The sequence below is a fragment of the Thunnus thynnus genome, chromosome 14 (genome assembly GCF_963924715.1).
Source record: "Thunnus thynnus chromosome 14, fThuThy2.1, whole genome shotgun sequence".
NCBI classification, from domain to species: Eukaryota; Metazoa; Chordata; class Actinopteri; order Scombriformes; family Scombridae; genus Thunnus; species Thunnus thynnus.
Window position 1 is genome coordinate 14,793,138 of NC_089530.1, and position 19,050 is coordinate 14,812,187.

Consider the following 19,050-nt stretch of genomic DNA (forward strand, 5'->3'; position numbering starts at 1 on the left):
CATAGCCAAGCTCTAATTTACCGCCTGACAAGAGCAAGGCATCATATGCTTTCTTCCAAAGAGAAATGGATGCTGGCTAGATCCACCCTCCTGGTGTCAGGAAATCTGCAGATCACTAAGGCCAAACATGAAACAGCTCCCATACAGACACCAGAAAGCCCTGAAGCAACAAATGTGTGATCTCACTCAGACGAAAGTAATGACATTACCAAGACGCAGTGAATCTGTGTGTGTGTGTGTGTATACACACGGTATGTGAGGCTCACTGCCACATCTGTGTAAAGTTGAAGAGGAGAAATGTAGCAGGACTCAATGAAATATGGAGATAAATGATGAATTCAGGCTGGAATAGAAGCATTGTTATTGGACAATCATTCTCCCAAATGGGAACAATACAAATGATCTACTGTTTTACAAACACAGACATAGGCACTCAATCAAGCCAGCATAAAATTGCCTTTACTTCTGTTAGTATCAAGCTAGTAAAAAATGGTGCTCATCTCAATGACATTGAATAATTTCTCTGAGTCAACACCATTATTCAGTTTGCTGTTTTTCTAAGAATGACCATTTCTTGTGTTGTAATATGGTTTAAAATAGGTCTGAAATTTCTCAATTATTCTTACATTCTTTTAACACAATGAAAGCCTGTCCAAGAGGTCAGGCTTTACTGTACTCACTCTGTTACAAACCTCTCTTTTATCTGACAAACAGTCCAGCCAAAAACAAGCAGAACAAACTCAGAAGGCCGTGCGTGCATGCATGTGTGTGTGTGTCTGTGTGTGTTTGTGTGTAGCGGAAAGAGTGGGGTCTGGATATTGTCAAGCTGTCTATCTGATAGAAAAGCCAGTTCTGTGAAGCACAGAGGCCGGCAGCATCAGTCAGCGCTATGCCTCATTTCTACAGCTCGGCATATTCCCTCAAACACTGAGGTACACATAGGTCTATGTACACTCACACAAACAGGCACTCACACAAACACTGCTAGTTTATATACCACCCACATGAACCAGACACCCCTCTGAAGTTTCCAATGACGTCACACTTTTCTCTGTTGCTGCACCTTTAGTGAGATACTGTCGACTGACAAGACAGGTGTAGTTTTACATTAGCTGTCTCTTTTTTATTTCTATTACTGCAGTTGTATTGCTATATTTATTACTACTACTTCTATTAAATACTTTTCACTTTTCTAATTTACCGTTAAGCTACAAGAATCACTTAAACTATGTTATATATCCTCACTAAATAAGGAAATGTATAGTGCTGCTATGTATTCTTACGAGACAGATTCTCAGATTATTCTAATGAGACAGATGTTGAAAAACAGCTATTAAGTTATGAAAAGTAGATTTTGTATAGAAGGACGCATTTTAAAATTGTTCTTGCCAGAAAACTACAAAAGTAGACAAGAACAAGATGTGATACTGTAATGCTGTTATGATTATTACAGTAAAATAATTACCAAAAAAGGCTAAAGGGACTAATTTAATAAACATGGCCAAGGATGAAACCTGGCAGTTGATTGCTGACTGCATCACGCTATTAACATTTTACCAATGTAGCTAAAAAAGGGAGATGGTCCAAAAAAAAACCCTGGTGGCTTGGATTGTACTTCATTTGTACATTGCTTTGGACAAAAACATCTGTCAAATGATTAAATGTAAATGCTCGAACAAAAATGTAACAGCCTTTTCTTCAAGATTTAATTTATTACCCATTATTTAAAGTTATTTTTAGAAAGGGATTTCTTGAATTAAAGAAAATTATATTTAAAATGCATCAGTATTTTTTGATTTTTTTTTCTTACAGCTCTTTATTTATGAGGGTGAATAAGTTGGGCTCGGTCACCTTAAACATGCTCTTAACAGACTAACTGAAAGCACAAGCTACAATAGTAATTTAACTGGCATCCATCCAAGCTTGGAAAGTGAACACAGCCTACAGCTAAGCAGAGGAAACATTTCCTCCCTCAAATTCAAACTCTGATGATTTGTGAAAAAAAATCTGAGCTCTGAAAATGCTGATATATTCCTACAGCCCCCATCATTTACGCCTCGGGAGAGTAAATAAGGAGCACAGCAAGAACTTTGTTTTCTGTCTCTGGTTTCATTCAGTCCAGAAATATAATGACTTGCTGCCACTGACGTAGCTTACTGCCCCAGCAAATGTCAATTTGGATGTTTAGTCCCATCGAAGTCAGTCTTGAGCATACAAGCGTGCACACATATATACACACAACACACACAAAGAGTCTTGAGTAGAGTTCTGGCTTGCTTTAAAAGACAAATCAAAGCCGAATCCTCAAGAGGCATGTGCAGACAGGAGAGAGGACTGTTTAGAGAAATTAATTCTGAGTATTTTTTCCTGTTTATGGATACAGTGTGTTTTTCTGTATCTAAAGATGCACATGTTGCACTCAAACCTCAAGAGCCCTTAAAAATGCACTGCAAGTGTCCCCACTGTTCATGAACATCCTCTCAAAACATGACTCAAAACACGGATTTACTGGATAATGAACTTAAATTTTTGGTAATACTTTGATATTTTGTGGATGATTCTAAGGGAAAAAGACATGTGCATGAAATGACATCATGTTCATTATACTGTTCCCATATGTAAGAGCAGAGATGCTTGTAATTTTCTCAGCTGGAAAAGCCTGGTGAACTCAGTAGGGAAAGCCTAGTGGAAACGGTTATTCTCAGACAATGCATCCATCAAAATGTTCTTAACGTGGTGGGGACAATTGATGATGACAGTATTTAAGGTTTTACCAGATGGATTTAAAAGTAATTTAGCATTTATACTTAACACACACCACGTGCACACATGCAGTCGCAGACAAACAGCATGACCAGTCATGAAAGATTTGAAGGTAAACTAAAATATCCAGGAAAACCCAAGTACGGCACATTTATCATCAGCTCCTCCATCATGGCTTCAATCTCCTTTCTCCACCAGCTACAGTTATGCGTCTAGCAACTCTCTGCCTTCTGTTTCTCATTGGACCAGTTCCTCCGTTAACCAGATCCTCTGTGGCTGCAGAAAAGACACTGTGACTGAAGCAAGGTCATCTCAATTCCCAATTTTTTAAAAAGATTTCAAAAGTTTAAGAATGGCTATTAATGCAATGCAGTTTGATCATTCATCCATATCGGTCATAGCCTGACCAGTATACTGTTACGGTCGTTATATCAAAAGCTATTGAATGCGGTGGTTTGCTATGTTCGCATGGTGTATCTGTGACTTATCCTGACGCTAACTTGACACTGCATGTTAGGGTTGCGCAAAGGGAGAAATGTGGTTCCAATAGAGTGCGAGTCTGCTGCTCCATCAGCGTGTTGCACAGAACCCAACGCCTCCATGTTTACACACACACATCCCCACATGGACTCTTCTTTCATACAGGGTGGCTCCACTCCAGAGAAACCATTCAGGTCAAACCACTTTTGTATTTTGGAAGAATGCAAGATATGTGGTGGGCACCTGTTTTCAATTCTGTTAGTAGAGGGGGACCGATGCGTGTGTGTGGACGTGTGCGTGTGTGTGTGTGTGTGTGTGTGTGTGTGTGTGTGTGGAAACAAGAGTGTGAGAGAGGGATTACCTCAATCTATGAATTTGCTGTGACTAGACTTGCGTGTGGCCCTCCTCTGTGTACCCAATGTAAGGAGATGCAGAGCAAGTCGACAGAGCTGGTGAGTAAGATGAGTGGTATGTTAACATACACTGTTCTCCATGTACATCCACTCTGCTGCTGCTGTGTGTGTGTGTGTGTGTGTGTGCTGCAGCCTAGGCAAGTGGACAAAATAACATCAACTGTCTTCCATTGGCTTTGGGCCATGTAACTCAAACCACTTGTTGGGGGAACAGGGTGTGAGGGAAATGTGTATGGGGTGTGAGTGGTTTTCACATCTGTTTGGCAATGGTCACCGTCTATCACTCCCTAATGGGAAAAGTGCGCTTTTTAGATACTAATGACCTCACTGTGTTTGGCTTGTAAAGAAACAAGGTGTGTTGAAGTATTCATTTCCCAGGAGAGAAACATCACCATGTCTCTTTTATTGTTTGCAATATGGAGCTACCTACAAACCACAACCAAAGAGGAGGGAATGTTGCTGGCGTTTTCACGAGACATGTTTATGAATCATTGGTTATTATGAACTGACAAGTTGTTTAGTAACTCATGAATCAATCTAACCGTCTAAAGTATGTTAGGATCCTGAAAGTCTGTTAACTTGCAATATTTTTTAAGTGGCCACAAGTGCCTATCACCACTCTACTAACCAACACTTAAGATGAATCACAAAATCCTTCCCTTTTTGCATTCAAAATTTATGTTGAAGTGATTTTCAAACTTATTGTTAATATTATCTTTTTTTAAAAAGTCACTGGAGTTACATCAGAAATGCTTAAGTCTCCAACTGTCTGAGTAAGAAGGTGCTTGATTGACAGCTTACAGCTGAAATGTGACAAGCTTTTGTTAGCACTGGAACTGAAGAATAAGGACTACACCATTTAAGCTGTTCAGTGTGCCACAGCTCAGTAGCCAGTTAGCTATCTAGCCTGCAAAAAGACATTAGCAGTGCAATGTTTCCTCATGGATGTTTGTTTGATAGCTTCTTCAGCATGCCAAGGTGCAACACCAGACATGTGTCTATGCTTGTAGATAAGAAGGAGACATTAGCTAGAAAGCTACTATGAGTCATTGTTCAAAGTATTTGGCTGTTTTTCTGTCAGGCAAACATCAGCAGTCACACGCACATCCATAAATCTTTGCAGGTGCAAGCGGACAATAGTCAGTACAAAATACAATACTGCTATCTCATTCCCAATTGTTTTTTTAATCCACCACAAATTTTATTCATTTGTGGTCGGATCATTGTCATGTCCATGTAGAACAAAGGAAGAGTTGGTAACACGATAGCACTGTGCAGATATTTTTTTGTGTGATGTTACACACTGCTGTCTGGCTGTCAGTCAGTGTCATTGTCAGCCATAATAAAACAGAATGTGACAATTTAATTTGTTATATACAAAGATTTCTAAAATGAAAATCTACCTGAACTGAGAAAAAATGACATTCTGACTGGTATACATACTGATAGGGGATGTTGTCATGAAACCAAAAGATATAGACTATGTATTTCTTCCTTTTGGGTACAGTTTTGTTTTTAAATTTAAGTAGAGTGATATGTATGCAGTATGTAATTTGTGAATCCGGCCTGTATGCAAGTAGAAAAAAACACGCAACTGAATTTCAGTTGGATTTGATGTAAAGAGGAGATTTCCAAAAAGCTCTCAAAAAGTAAATATATTGTGTACATTAAACAAAAACTGCCTCATGTCCAGCAGATGGGGTCAGCAGTTCTGTGTTTGCAATTTCTTTGACAACATAAAATCTGATTACAGTATCAGACATTAATGTAATTTTTTCAAACTAGAGCTGTTAAAGATAAGGGCATCATAGCCACACCTGATATTTTTACTACCAGAGATTAGCACCACTGTCACCTCCAAAGAGGGGGGTTGTAAAGCTCCCACCTCTTATCCAGTTAACCATCTAGTCACACACCTCAGCTGATGCTGTAATTGAGCATGGATTGCTCTGTAATTGCAGAGAAACAAGACTCCTCCAGGCAGATAGAGTGAAACTAGAAGGTGAGTTGCCCTAGGCTTCACTGGCTCTGAACCATCAAAGAGTTTGGACTTAAAACAATGCCTGCAGCTCTTCTCATGAAACACCTGCTTAAGCTGCAAACACAGTACAAATCACTTATTATTCATCCACAGGAGGAATGTTTGTACGTGCTTAGCCAACACCTCTTTTACCACCTTGAAATTCATCATGATCAAAACTCATAAGACTGGCAAACCAAGGGCAAACAAAACATTTGTTTTGGGGTACTTAGCACATCTGCTACATTCCCAGCTCAAGAAGGGTATCTTTGATCCCAGGCCGTGTGATGGATGAGGGTTATGAAGACCAGATCCCAAGCAGGGCAGCAAAGCAAACACACAGTACCCCAGACATCCCTTTCACTGCTACAATAATCACCATAATCACAGCAATCATCTTCCACTCTAAAACTATATCCACACACATTACTTATGCTGCAGTTAAAATGGAGGCTCTGTCTTCAGCTGAACCAGCAGGGCCAGATTAAACAGTTACTGAATCACCATCTGGCATTTCAACTGTTTTATACATAATTATACATTTATAATATCAGATGCTGGAAAAAGTTATGAAATGTTTTTAACAATGCTACTATGTAGTGGACTAACCACACTGCATACATAAGCCATTTATTATTTAATGACAAATAATTCACCTTATTAAATATAATTGAATGAATTATAAAATAACATTTTGTAAAACAATTGTGAAATAACCTCACAATTATTCTCAGACAAAACCAATAAAATGTGACCAAATCTTTGCCAATGAATTTAAGCCAAGTAAATAATATTCATATTCATATTCATATTATTTGTAATTCACATTTTCCTGGTACCTTTGCACGTAATAAAAGTTTCTAACACTTGAAATAAGTCATATTGCAAACTAAGTGATATTCATACTTTGCTCATGGTAAAAGAATAATTTGGCACCACAGAAAATCCTGTGAAAATCAAAAAAAAAAAAAAAAAATCCCTTCAAACTACTGGCAGGTGTAGGACAAACACTACAGGGGGCACCTGCTTCAGCCAGTCGCACATTCCCTCCTCTCATAACTCTTAACTTTTAAGTCCCATTTGAGTTCCTGCAGCAACCAGTTATGACAAAACTGGGACTTGTCCCAGCACTGTGATGGATATTCCTGCCAGATGTTTATAGAGAGAGAGAAAGGGACTTTTTCCAACCAAACACCTTAACAAATATCTCCCAAAGTCTCAAGCCATCTTCTCGTCAGCCTTGTGCTCCTGCTGAGTTTTCCTGAGTATGCCAAGCGCCTGAAGCTTCATTTCAGTAAGAACCTCCGCCCTTTTCCACACTAATGGACCCATTTGAAAACATCTTTTTCTCCATTTTGGCTTTGCATGCAAGTGAGATTTATATCTGTTTTATTATTATGTTTTGGTCAATTAGTCTGTTTAGATGCTTGAGGTTTGGAAATATGACATTGTGTTTTAATGCTTTAACATTTGTGGTGGGGCTTTCAACTGATGCAAAAACCATATCATATGCTAAAAAGATTGAAATAAATCACATGCATATTTTTTCAGTTTTACAAATAACTGCCAATACATTTACACCCATTTGTGGAAAAACCTCAAACAATACACTGTTCTGTGAAATTGTTACTATAAGCTCATACATCTGAATAAACACTTTTAGTATTTATTTGTTTCATTGATTTGATTTGCACAATTTAGACACTATTGAATCCATGAGAAACCAATTAAAAAAAAAAACCTCTCTTGAAGGAAAACATGAAACAAGAATAACAATGCAGTGCTTTTTAGATGAACTAGTTTTTCCAAGTCTCAATAATCATAGATGTGTTAATCATCACATAATAATCTACACCGAGTACATAATAACAACGGAATATCATTGAACACAAGACACAGGACAGACAAAGCAACTTCAAGAAATACTAACTAAACATCAAATTTACACAAAAAAATAGATACAAAAAAACTATTTCATGATCAATCTTCTATCATCCTGGTTTTGTATGGTAGTTTGGACTGGTCTCCACTGGAGTGATAAGATGTCTATGTCTCTGTTCAAATGTGCTACACATGGAGCATGATAAAGAACTATCTGTGTGAAATACACAGACTAGAAGCACGACGTAAACATTTTACAAGTTTGTAATAGAAATCAACAGGAACATTGCAGGTGACACCAGGAATATTTTTGTATGGACCTCTTCATAAAGAATAAGATGAATTTCAAATGGTTTTGGTTTAGTGTGGAGAAACTGCTTCGCGTCTGGTGAAAGAGAGGGATGTTTAGGTTACATCTGGAGAATTTCAGAAATGTTTCATGTTGGGAGGATCAGATCTATAACAGGAGAGGTTTTAGAAGATGACAAGACAAAGTATCCTGTAATAGCTTCAGTCTCTACTCTTGAATGAACTCAGGAGACGGCTGTTTTCCATCTGCTTACAACAAATACACAAAACATCTGAACCACCTGAAACCATGTGGATTAAAGATGATCTGTCCTGATTTCACTGTCTTTTTTAAATACATGTTTATGAAGACCATGATAAAGTTTCCAAGCCATTAACTTTTAATGCTGTTATAAAAAAGCTTTACTTGTTTTGCATTTTGATTCACTGTATATAAATCTTACTTTCCAATGGGCTACTTATAAAGTGTATTATAAAATAAATAATCAAGATAATGAATAGAAATTTGCAACCTTTGCCAGCACTGGCCTATGCACTTAGTCAAAACTCTCCTCATGAAACTCACATGAAAGCTCCACCAAAAGGAGTTCACAATCAATAAGGTATAGGAGGAAAAGAAGAAAATGATGGTGAATCTGGAAAAAAAAGTAGGAGATATGACCTGTTCTACAGTACAACAGGATCACCTGCAGCATCACTTTAATATTGAGTTGGTTAATATTGAAGTGGCTGTGCAGCAGTCCTCCTTGGCTTGGCTCTTTTCCCATGTCTTTTCTGGGCCTACAGTGAGGGATTTTGAAGGCAGTGGAGTTCACCAAGGAGAAAAAGAGCGATGTTGAGCCAGACTATTAGCGATGCGAGCGGGGCATTCTAACTACATCAGACCCCGGGTTCCCTACTCTGCCAGGGGAAGGACCAGGCCAAACCAAGCCAGCCAAACATCTGCTCTTGGTTAGAGGTGTCGGCTCCTGCCATTCACAGCAGAGGTTCAAAACCTCAGGGAAAAGTTTCACTTGGCCTCTTCTTGCCTGGGCCACTGCAAGCCGTCCTGTATGCTCCCTAAGGGAATGCAAGTCTGATGAAAATACCACCGAAAATTCAATTCCACTTTTCCTTTCCGTGCTTCACTCCTCTGACCAAGGCAAATTTCATTACACACTTATGAACTCATAAATTTCCTCAATAACATAGCGCTGTATCCCGCAGACCAAAGTTCCTTCAGAATCAAACAGTTTTGGAGTAAAAGAGCTTGGAGGGCAACCAGCTTTCAGAGGTGAAGTGCCTCATCGCATGAGCCCCAGTCACAAGTCTAGCCCAGTTCTTTCTGTCTTCCTTCCATCCCTTTGTTTTTTTCTTCTTACTTTATTTCTTTCACGGCACATAAACTACTTTAATATCACAGCTAAGGCATAAATTAAAAATGTTTTAATTGTGTGGTGCTGCTTAAGTGATGAAAGGCCATAAAATAGTTTACATATTTTCTCTGTCATCTTGTAACCATACATCAGCTGGCATCTAATAAAATCTCCAAATAAAAACCCAAGGCACCGATTACTGGATACTTAAGGAAATTAACAAAAACAGGAAAAAAGAGAGAGTTTAGCAAATGAGAAAGAAAACAATTTGGTCACACATCCAATATTAAGCTTCCATTACCTCTCTAATGATCCAATAAAGTTTTCATAGGTGACAGATCTTAAGATGTAGCCAAACCGCTATCTGTTGTTGGTCTCAGTAGGTTACCATCCTAACAGCCAAGATTAAACTGGCTTCCATATGTGTCTGTCCAAGTTTCTAGCATTTACAAACAAACAAATATCCAGGCCCTAACAGAAAATGTGTGGGTTCTGAATTTAATACTTATTCAAAGCTCAATCTGACCAAAAACACGCAGCACATCATGCTTCTCTCACTTCAGTTTACAACATTTTTTCAACTGAAAACAAGTGTAAACAAAAAACCACACTGTAATCCATTACAACCTAAAGCTGTTCAGTAATCAGCATATTTCACAACAAACTGAAATGCAAAACATTTCACAGAGACAATTCTGCTATGAAGTCAGTTTCCTTTTAAGACTCTGCCTTTCAGCTGTTTCCTGGAACTCTGGATCATGTTGTTTGGATACGGTGTTGTTTGTTATTTGGCTGTTTGTTTGACAAAAGTCTGCACTGAGTCATTGTTTTGGGCACCTGTAGGGATGCATTTTCTAAATGAAACTAGGATATCATGCACTGGCCTTGGATTTTTATACAGATTCATCAGAGGTTGATGCCTGAGTGAGCAAGGACAATTCATGAACTGAATACCTGCTGATGAAGGTTACGGGTAATTAGACTCTCTGTATCTCTTTTGGTTTATTTGAGACACTTATACAGCTCTTGGCGATGTGCTTCCTCTCCTGCTGTGCATGATCTTGCATATTCACAAAGAACTGATTAACAGGAATTTGAGAGAATATCGTATCAATTCGGTTCAATTTTCCAAAAGGTAATTTTGTCAGATTGAAGAATGCATGTTAATCATGATATATTTCAATTCAGAAGCACTTCATTATGAGCAGCTGTACAGTGACACAGCAGACACAAGAGGAGAGAAAAGTTTCTTGGTAAGTAACACGTTTCATGCCCAATGAAAATCATTTTACCATTTTTCACTTTCATTTGTTTTTAACAAGTAACAGACATATTTTCTGAGCTTTTAAGACACAATCTTACACACAGAATAATTCGGGAAGTACCCTCTTCACATATCCCTCTGAGGCATATACATGTCCTCGTTTCATGTGAGGGTCAGAGGTCAGTCACGGCCAGGAGCGATGCCTCTGGAGCAGGTAGAGCTTTAGTCTCTTGCTCAACAAGGATGGACATGTTTTCTCAGTTACTGTGGGTTTTTTTTTTTCTTTCTTGATTTTCTCATTGAGAACAATGTGACAGATGTTAAATACAAAGGATCACACTTTTATAGACAAAGTCACATTGTAGAATTGATGTAATCGCAACTGAGGGGAAAAAAATGTATTAATTAAAATATAAATAGACCAGAAACAATGAAAATATGGTCTGTTACATTTAGAAATGTGCACTTTATTATCCAAGGGAAATAATATGAAACATGCACAGCTCTGTTTTCCATCTGTAAGTGTCAGAGGTAACCAGAAATTGACGCAAATTTTGAGGATTGCGGCTTGTGAAAGGTTTTTGGAAACGCCTGTTTTATTAAGGATGTTTTCTTAAGAGAGCTCTGAAGATGTTATTTGTGCTCTGAGGCTGTTGGGAAGTCTAACAAGTGTGAAGCTACTGAACCCTGAGCACTTACAGGTTTGCTCAACCTTGAAGGCACAGTTTTACACCACAGGTGTCAGCAGGACCTTTGTCTGGGAAGAGTTTTAAATTGCCAGATTTGGCTGTGGATGGTAAACAGCGTGGTTCAGAGAAGAGCTGAAAACACTCTTTGTTGGTCTCATAAGAAGAAAAATGTTTTATTCATCTTTATATTTTCTTCTTTCTTTGTCCTTTTTACCCCTCCTTCTCTTTTTTCCTCATCTGTCTGTTGCTGTTATTCCATTTCTCGTTTTCTTCCATCCCCCTTTTCCTTCCCTCTGTCTCCTCTCTCTTAATCTAGCTTTGTTCCCTCTCGCTCTTGTTTTCTCATTTTGAGGGCTGAGAGCTACGCTGTGAATCTCCAACTCAGCAGGACACCATGGAGTGATAGATGGTCTCTGACAAGGTCCAACACAATCCAACCAGCCATATGCTCCAAGTGAAAAAAAAAAAGAGCAGAATTAAAGAGGATTCACAAGTGGCCAGACGAGCAACGTGCCAGACTCTTATGCAAGCAACATTTTCTGGAGTTTACAGTAATATATGGGCTTTGACCTGGTGAGATAAACGTCCCCTGAGTGTGAACACTGGCTGGTATTTCCTCAGTTAAGTAGGCAAACTTCCACATTCTGTGAAATGATTTAAAAGATATTAAAGACACAATCTATTTTTATCTTGGTATGAATCAAAATGCATCATTCAAAGTATGATAGAAAACTTAGGGGAAGCCTGTCAGAGATTATGGTGAAGAAAAAAGGAATTATGATGTTTACATCTAGATGATGTTGATCTCAGATACATTCAGCTACTTTGCAGACTTTGCACATTCATTTAAAATGTTTCCTCATTTTGTTGATTTTTTTTTAAAAGTAATCCAGGCAGTATTATACTCCTCTAAAAAAATGCATTTGCTTTTGCAAAACAGCAGTATAAAAACTTAATTTCTAGGAGCCACGGTTCAGAGGAAATAGCCCTGTGTATCTAACACTTATAGTAGTTGGATGAGGAAAAAAGAAGTGAAGGTATTGAAGTTCTAAAAATAAACATAATATCAAATAATTTTGTTATTCTGTTCATTTTCTGCACTCTGCTTCTCAGTTATAATGACTAAACTATATTCTCTTATTACAAGAAAAAGGAGATGCTTTCCTTGAACACCAACACACACACACACATACAGAAATACCAGTACAATTCTTAAAGACCCGGTCAAATCACCTCCTGAAACAGTGGTTACAGTTTCATAGCCCCTTACTAGCCCCTACTTCCAGTCCAAATTGAACACAATGCAAACACATGGACAGGGACACACACACACACACACCACATAGCGCAATCTCATAAATGACGGATGACAGCCTTAGACTCAAATTAAGAAAATAAAATGTGTCTAGCTGGTAATGAAGGAGGCATGTTTCCCCTCAGGATAACAACTTCATCTGGAGCCATACGGAGCAGACACACACACACACACACACACACCCACACACACACACGGTATGTGCACAGACATACTCAAGAGGTACCAGCATTTCTCCTATCCCATTGGTACAAACTGGCTCAGAGCACTCAAGAGCACAGTGCCATGATTTGAAATTTGACACAAAACGTATGTTTTCTAGAGTTCTGAGGAAAAATGTGGAGGTTGGATGTCATGCCAAACAATCATAAGAGAGGAAGGACTGCTTTCAAACATTTCCCATGCATCAGGCTATTAAAATGACATTCGTTTGCAGGTTGCTGGCACTTGTCTCGGGGCATATTGCAAACACATGGAATTACATGTTATGTCCATCCATGATTTAAACACTAGGTATTCTTTCGATCAAGGAAAAACAGACAATGGATCTGTGCAGGCCATGTGGAAAGAGTAAAGAAAAAAAGCAGGCAATATGGCAATCAAGAGCTTGTCACGCTGAGCTTACTTCACTTCTGACAATTGTAAACTGACAGGTAAGGCTGAAAAAACAGCCGACAGATTCAGCCAAACACATAATATACAAAAGTTGAGACATTCTAGATGTATTCATTTTCTGACAGAGCTTCTTGATTTGAAGATACCTTTTTGTGTTACACAAGAGCCTCCATGTGTGAAGCTCTAGTGGTTAGGGCTTAATGCCTAATGCACCTTTTTGTTTTGTGTGTGAACTTGAGAAAATGTTTTTATTAGACATACACTTATAAACAAACACGACTTTAAACACACAAACAACAACTCTAAAAAGATATACATGGTGGCCAAGCGGACAAATGCAGTGAACTAAATCCTTGCAAACCACAATGTGTATAACAATAAAACTTTACTGCAGGGAAATTTTGTTTGCAGAGATTTCTTCGAATAAAAACCCCAAATCAACCCGTCTTGTCTCGCACAGACAGACACCAGTAGATGAGACACAATTTCAGTTTAAGCTGGTTGAAATAGCGCAGAAAATCCCCTCAGCTGTGCAAATAACGAAGCTTTTCATGATTTAATGCTCAGATTTACTAACTTTAGTGGTGATATTAGAATCCCATTTCTTTTACTCAAGTGTCAGCGCTGTTCAGTAGCTGCCAGATAGGTTTGGCTATAACCGCCAGACTCAGACAGCCATTGGCTTTAGTGTTCCATGCAACCACCACATGCCAAGATTTCAATTTGTTGTGCCTGGTTCATGCCAGCAGAATTGTTGGAAATTTTCACTGCACTCCCAAGTCTGCTTTTAATAGATCATCATGAGTGTGTTGATTGTTGGCATAATTTAAACTAGTGCCACAGATAACTTGCCATGAAACTGTAAAACCAAACAGAGCATTATTCAAATTCGGTTTGGAACAGGAAGCCTATCTCATGTAAAGGTCAGAGATTTTTTATTATTAGGCTTGTCTTAGCTCAGTTTGCTAAGATGCCTTTTGTACCAGCAATCCCTCCGTTCATATCTGACCACAGACCACCAGCATGTGTCTGTCCCATTTTCCCTTTCTGTCTTTGCTGTCAGTTATGAAATATGTAAAATAAAATGGAAAAAAATAGTGGTAAAAATGTGTCAAGCATCTACATGACTCTTGCATAACAAATACAAAAAGCAGAAGAGAATTGAAAAAGATTTAACTAGTAATGTGTGAGGTGAGAGTTTAATACAAAACTTTTCACCTCAAAACAAATATTTAAAATTATTTAATATATAATGATCGATTTTTAAAGGAGAATGATATTAATGTAATTTTACTTTTTTGTGTAGACAAGTCAAGGACTTGAGGATCTCTGTTCAATAGCTCACTGTTTACTCACTGTTTAGATTACCGTAATATATTTAATGATGGTGCAAAGATCATTATATTTGCATAAAACATTCTGCACACCAGATATATGAGTTTCGACTCCCCTCATTTTTTGGCAGCACAGTACAGAAAAGGTCCGGGTCCTTTTTGTTTAATAGCACAGTAAAGCAAACTGCACCATCCGTAATGTGTAAAAACATACACACAAACTTTAATGTTCTTTCCTTTACCCTTGGTCTTTCCAAGATCCACAACAGCTGCTCATATCCAATAATATCATTATGGATATCAACAAATCAAAGCGGATTATATTCATTCTCCCGCTGTCACGGCAACTGGCTGTACTGCAGTGTTACAGTGTGAAACTTGGCAGGAGAAACTCTTATAAATCTGCATTCAGCAGTGAGCTGGAGACGGAGCGGGTACTGAAATAACTGGCTGCATCACAGTTGCCGGGTGTGTGCGCATATTCATATTGAGGGAATTTTTAACAAAAAGATGGGGATGTTGGAGAAACGATTCTACTTCTTCTTTACAACAGAGGTTTAAACGACATGGGATTAAGGAAAGAGTGGATAAAAGGCTTGGATGAGTCGTATAGCAGAACTAATAGGAAGGATAGAGCATGTTTCCCACTGTTGCAAGAAAATATGTTTTGATTTTCAAATGAGTAAAAACAGAAAGTTATAACTAGAGGCCCTCTGACTATAGACAGCTGTGCCAGTTTGTTTTGATGAAAACATTGTCTTTTATCTTACAAGGCATGTGCAATATTTTACCTATCTTTTTTATTTTGTTGTAATTTATTATTGTGTCTTTGGTGTACCACTGTACTGTTTTGTTGGCTATCTATTGTATCTAAGTTGATTGCAGCTGTGTGTGACACTATTGTCCAAGTCAAATTTCCCCCGAGGGACAATAAAGTATACCTTATCTTATCTTATTTTATCTTATCTTATCTTAAGCCATTCACACATGTTCAGTGAATTCCCCTCGCTATGCCTGCTCCTAACATTTGTCTCTCCAGATTTTTAACCTCCTTCCTTTCTGTCCCGTTTAGTGACTCATAATGTCTTTTGTCAGGGACATGAATTTCACTTCAGTCTTTTTTGTTATTGAATTACTAAACGGGTTTTGGACATTGAAATTCTGATGTCATAGCTGAGCCAAAGTAATTGTAAACGTATTGTGCCTAAGTTGATTGCAGCTGTGTGTAGCACTATTGTCCAAGTCAAATTTCCCCTCAGAGACAATAAAGAATATCTTATCTTATCTTTATCTTTTATCTTTTATCTTATATCTTATCTTTTATACAGGAGTTTCACACCAAGCGCATGAGTGTAGAGTGTAGTTCTGTATGAAGTGGAGTGCAAAAGCCCATTACCCATCCTACAAAGCATCTAAAACTGCACCATCCTATACTTTCTGTCATGTTTAGTTAGGTTCTGATGGGATTGGAGAGTATAGGTTTACAAAATGCACTTTTCATCCTTTCTTTTTATTTCCTTTCCATCCTATCAATGCCAGAACAGGCATAGTGGTGGTCAGAGCATTAAGAAACAAATTAGTTGAATTTTGGCCACAAAATCTGGTGGAAAAACATGGTAGGGCACACTAGTATGACTCATCAACTGCTCAGGAGAGTGCAGTCGCTATCTCCATTGAAAATAATGGCCTTGCTCTATGCAACGCTGCACTTGCACAGTATTTCTTAAAACTTTCTATATTGTCATTCTTCTCTAATGTTTCTTTTCAATGGAGCCCTGCAGCTCTCACTGAGAGGCTTCTGGCTGTGACGGCTTCACCTCTGTGTCAGTTCAAAGAGAGGGGCTCAGGTATTAGTGTCTGATGCACTCTCAGCAATGTTTACTTAAACCTAACAACTGATTAGACACTGTAAACATTCATGTCACTTGATACTACGCACGTGAGATCAGACTAAGAAAGAGAGAGAGAGAGAGAGAGACTACATTATGATGTCAGGCTGCATCTGCCTGCTACAAGGCCAACATTTGACTCACCTAACATTTAAAAAAAAATGCTCTTTCATGGGATGCCTCTAACTTAAACTTAGAAAATCAATGAAAGTATAACCTCATGGATCCTGTGGCATGGTGTCAAATCAGCCTCCTGCCCCTCCCCTTTGTTAGCTCTGTTCCATTTCCCTCTATTAACACTGACGAGTCTGCTTGCTCTGCCCAGTTGCACAGTTCTGTGCTTTAGTTAATTACAAGGAAATCTGCTGATTTACTGCTACATTTACATTTACACTCATATGCATTATTAATTTGGTGTATAAGACAACCATGACAACCAAGCTTATTGTTCCTGGACCCCAGTAATGTACAGATTTATTTACATTTGTGCTTCACAAAAAGTGTTTCTTTCTGCATGATCTCGGCTCTGTTCCGTGTTAAAATCTCCCAACTATGTTACTGCAGCTCCCTTATGAGGGTATGTCCTACTTAGCCCCTCCATCTCATCCAGATGGCTCCTCTTCCCAACCTCCCCTTAATGTCCAGTAGCTGCCTGTGTCCAAAAACATAAAAAGAACTAGCCCAACATCATTGTGATTCAACATCCAATTAAAAATCCCAAATAATGCCTCACCGCTAGAGAGCACCTAGGACTGTATTCATAATATATAGTGCTAGTCAAACTTTTGGATACACTTTCCCCATTCACTTGAATGTGTCCAAACTTTGACTGGTACTGTAAATTATTGCCATTTTTTAATATATTATGAGGCTGTTTGTACTAATACATAGTATAGAGAGTATGAGTTTTCTTTCCTAACTGTACATCTGTGAAGGAGCTTTAAATGTTAATTGTGATATATAAATGCAAACATATTGGTTTTATACCATATAACATTGAGTCGGCACAATGATAGAGCTTTTGTGTGAGTATTGCCTTTTTAAACAAGTTACAGACTCAAAATCACTCCAATTGATTAGCTCATGTTTATTTTTTTCAGTTATGCATAATGTTTGCTAGATACCAAAAGAAAGAAAACATTCAAAGACAAATACTTGATAGGTCCAACAGAAAATAAAACAAGTTTCCTATTCAGGCTGTCATGAGCAGCTGCAGACCTCCTAACTGATAACATCCTATGTTTTACTCTTGGTTCACCAGTTTCTCTGTTTTGGGAGGATTTTCCTTTAGTCCGTGTTCGCAAATATTGATCTGCCTGCCTTAGACGACAAGGATAACACAGTATAGGAATTCCTAAATTGAGTTGTGTTTATCTTTTGGGCCTTAAACACACGGACAAGGCTTTGAGGTCACAAGTTGAACGGATTGACTGCCTCATTCTCTGAAGTGTCAAATAAACATAGGACTTTCACATGAAGTCACAATATACACAGCTAAGCTAACAGTAAACATGAGAGAGAAAATGAGGGAGAGGTGTGAAGTGGTGGAGAAGAAGGAGGCAGAGGAAGAAAAAAGAGAAATGAAAAAGTGATCCTTGATGGAGGGATGCACTCTTGTAGAGAGACAGAGATGATGCTGACCATGACCTTGTCTGAGCTCGGGGGAATTTTCTCAACATAAACTCCTGTTGCATGTGTGTGTGTCTTAGCTTGGAGTGGCCCCATTATTGATAGCTCTAACAAGCCTGGGTCAAAGGTCAGACAGTGGTGAGTGGAAAAGGATGGAGCAGGACTATTAAAGGACCTTTAAACACCACCTGCCTTCACACACATATACATACGCATACACTCACTCACACACACACACACACACACACACACACTAACACACACACAGTGAATCTCGGCTGATTGTTACCAGACCATATTTAAACACCTCCCTTGTGCCTCTGTATCCCTGTTACTCTCTCCACCACAGAGATGTGAGGTCTCAGATTCTAGTTTACACAACATAGTTGGAGTTCATTTGAGTGTAGTAATGTGGCCATTATGCAAACATATTCACACTGATCTTTCATTGCTTTTTCAGCGCCATCAGTTCGTACCCTGTTGATTTATTTCACCACTACAACAGTCACTGTATGACAAATTCTGCTCAAAACTACTTTTTGCACCACAGAAAGAAAACAGCAGCTCCACCTTTACAAACAAGCTTTGAAGAATACCCTTCAGACGTTTGAACAACATTTCCCAGGGGCAGACCTGCAGCTTGTGTCTGTGCTCGGAGGAATGAGGGTTTCTGTGAGAACACTTCACAGTAAATCGGCTTTGGGTAAATAAAGTCCTTCTGCTTGGCTTCGCCCCCGCCTCCCTGCTATCCAGTCTGATAACAACTATGGCACCTGCTCAAAAACAGCACGGCGCCGCTCTCGTTCTCAAAACTCCACCTCTTAGCCCTTAATAAGAACCATCACACCGGGACTTCACATTTAAGAAGACAAAATCCTCCATAGGGCCCTAATCAATCAGTCAAATGATGCAAAAATATCCAGCACGTGGGAAAATAACACGGAGTGGTGATTCATTGTCATCATAAGTTTAACTGTATCAATATTTTCAAATTATATGTCATCATTATTCCCCACTTGCAAAATCAGTTTTAATATTTACATTCAAATTTTAGGCATGCAACCAAAGTAATTACAGTCTGCATAACAGCAGAG

The 19,050-nt window shown here is 38.5% G+C and overlaps 1 protein-coding gene across 1 annotated transcript in view; it reads right to left on the reverse strand.

Moving 5' to 3' along the window:
* The window catches only part of hpse2 (heparanase 2), a 53,667-nt gene that overhangs the window by 27,785 nt on the left and 6,832 nt on the right, over nt 1-19,050 (reverse strand). The gene's annotated exons all lie outside the window — the stretch shown is intronic.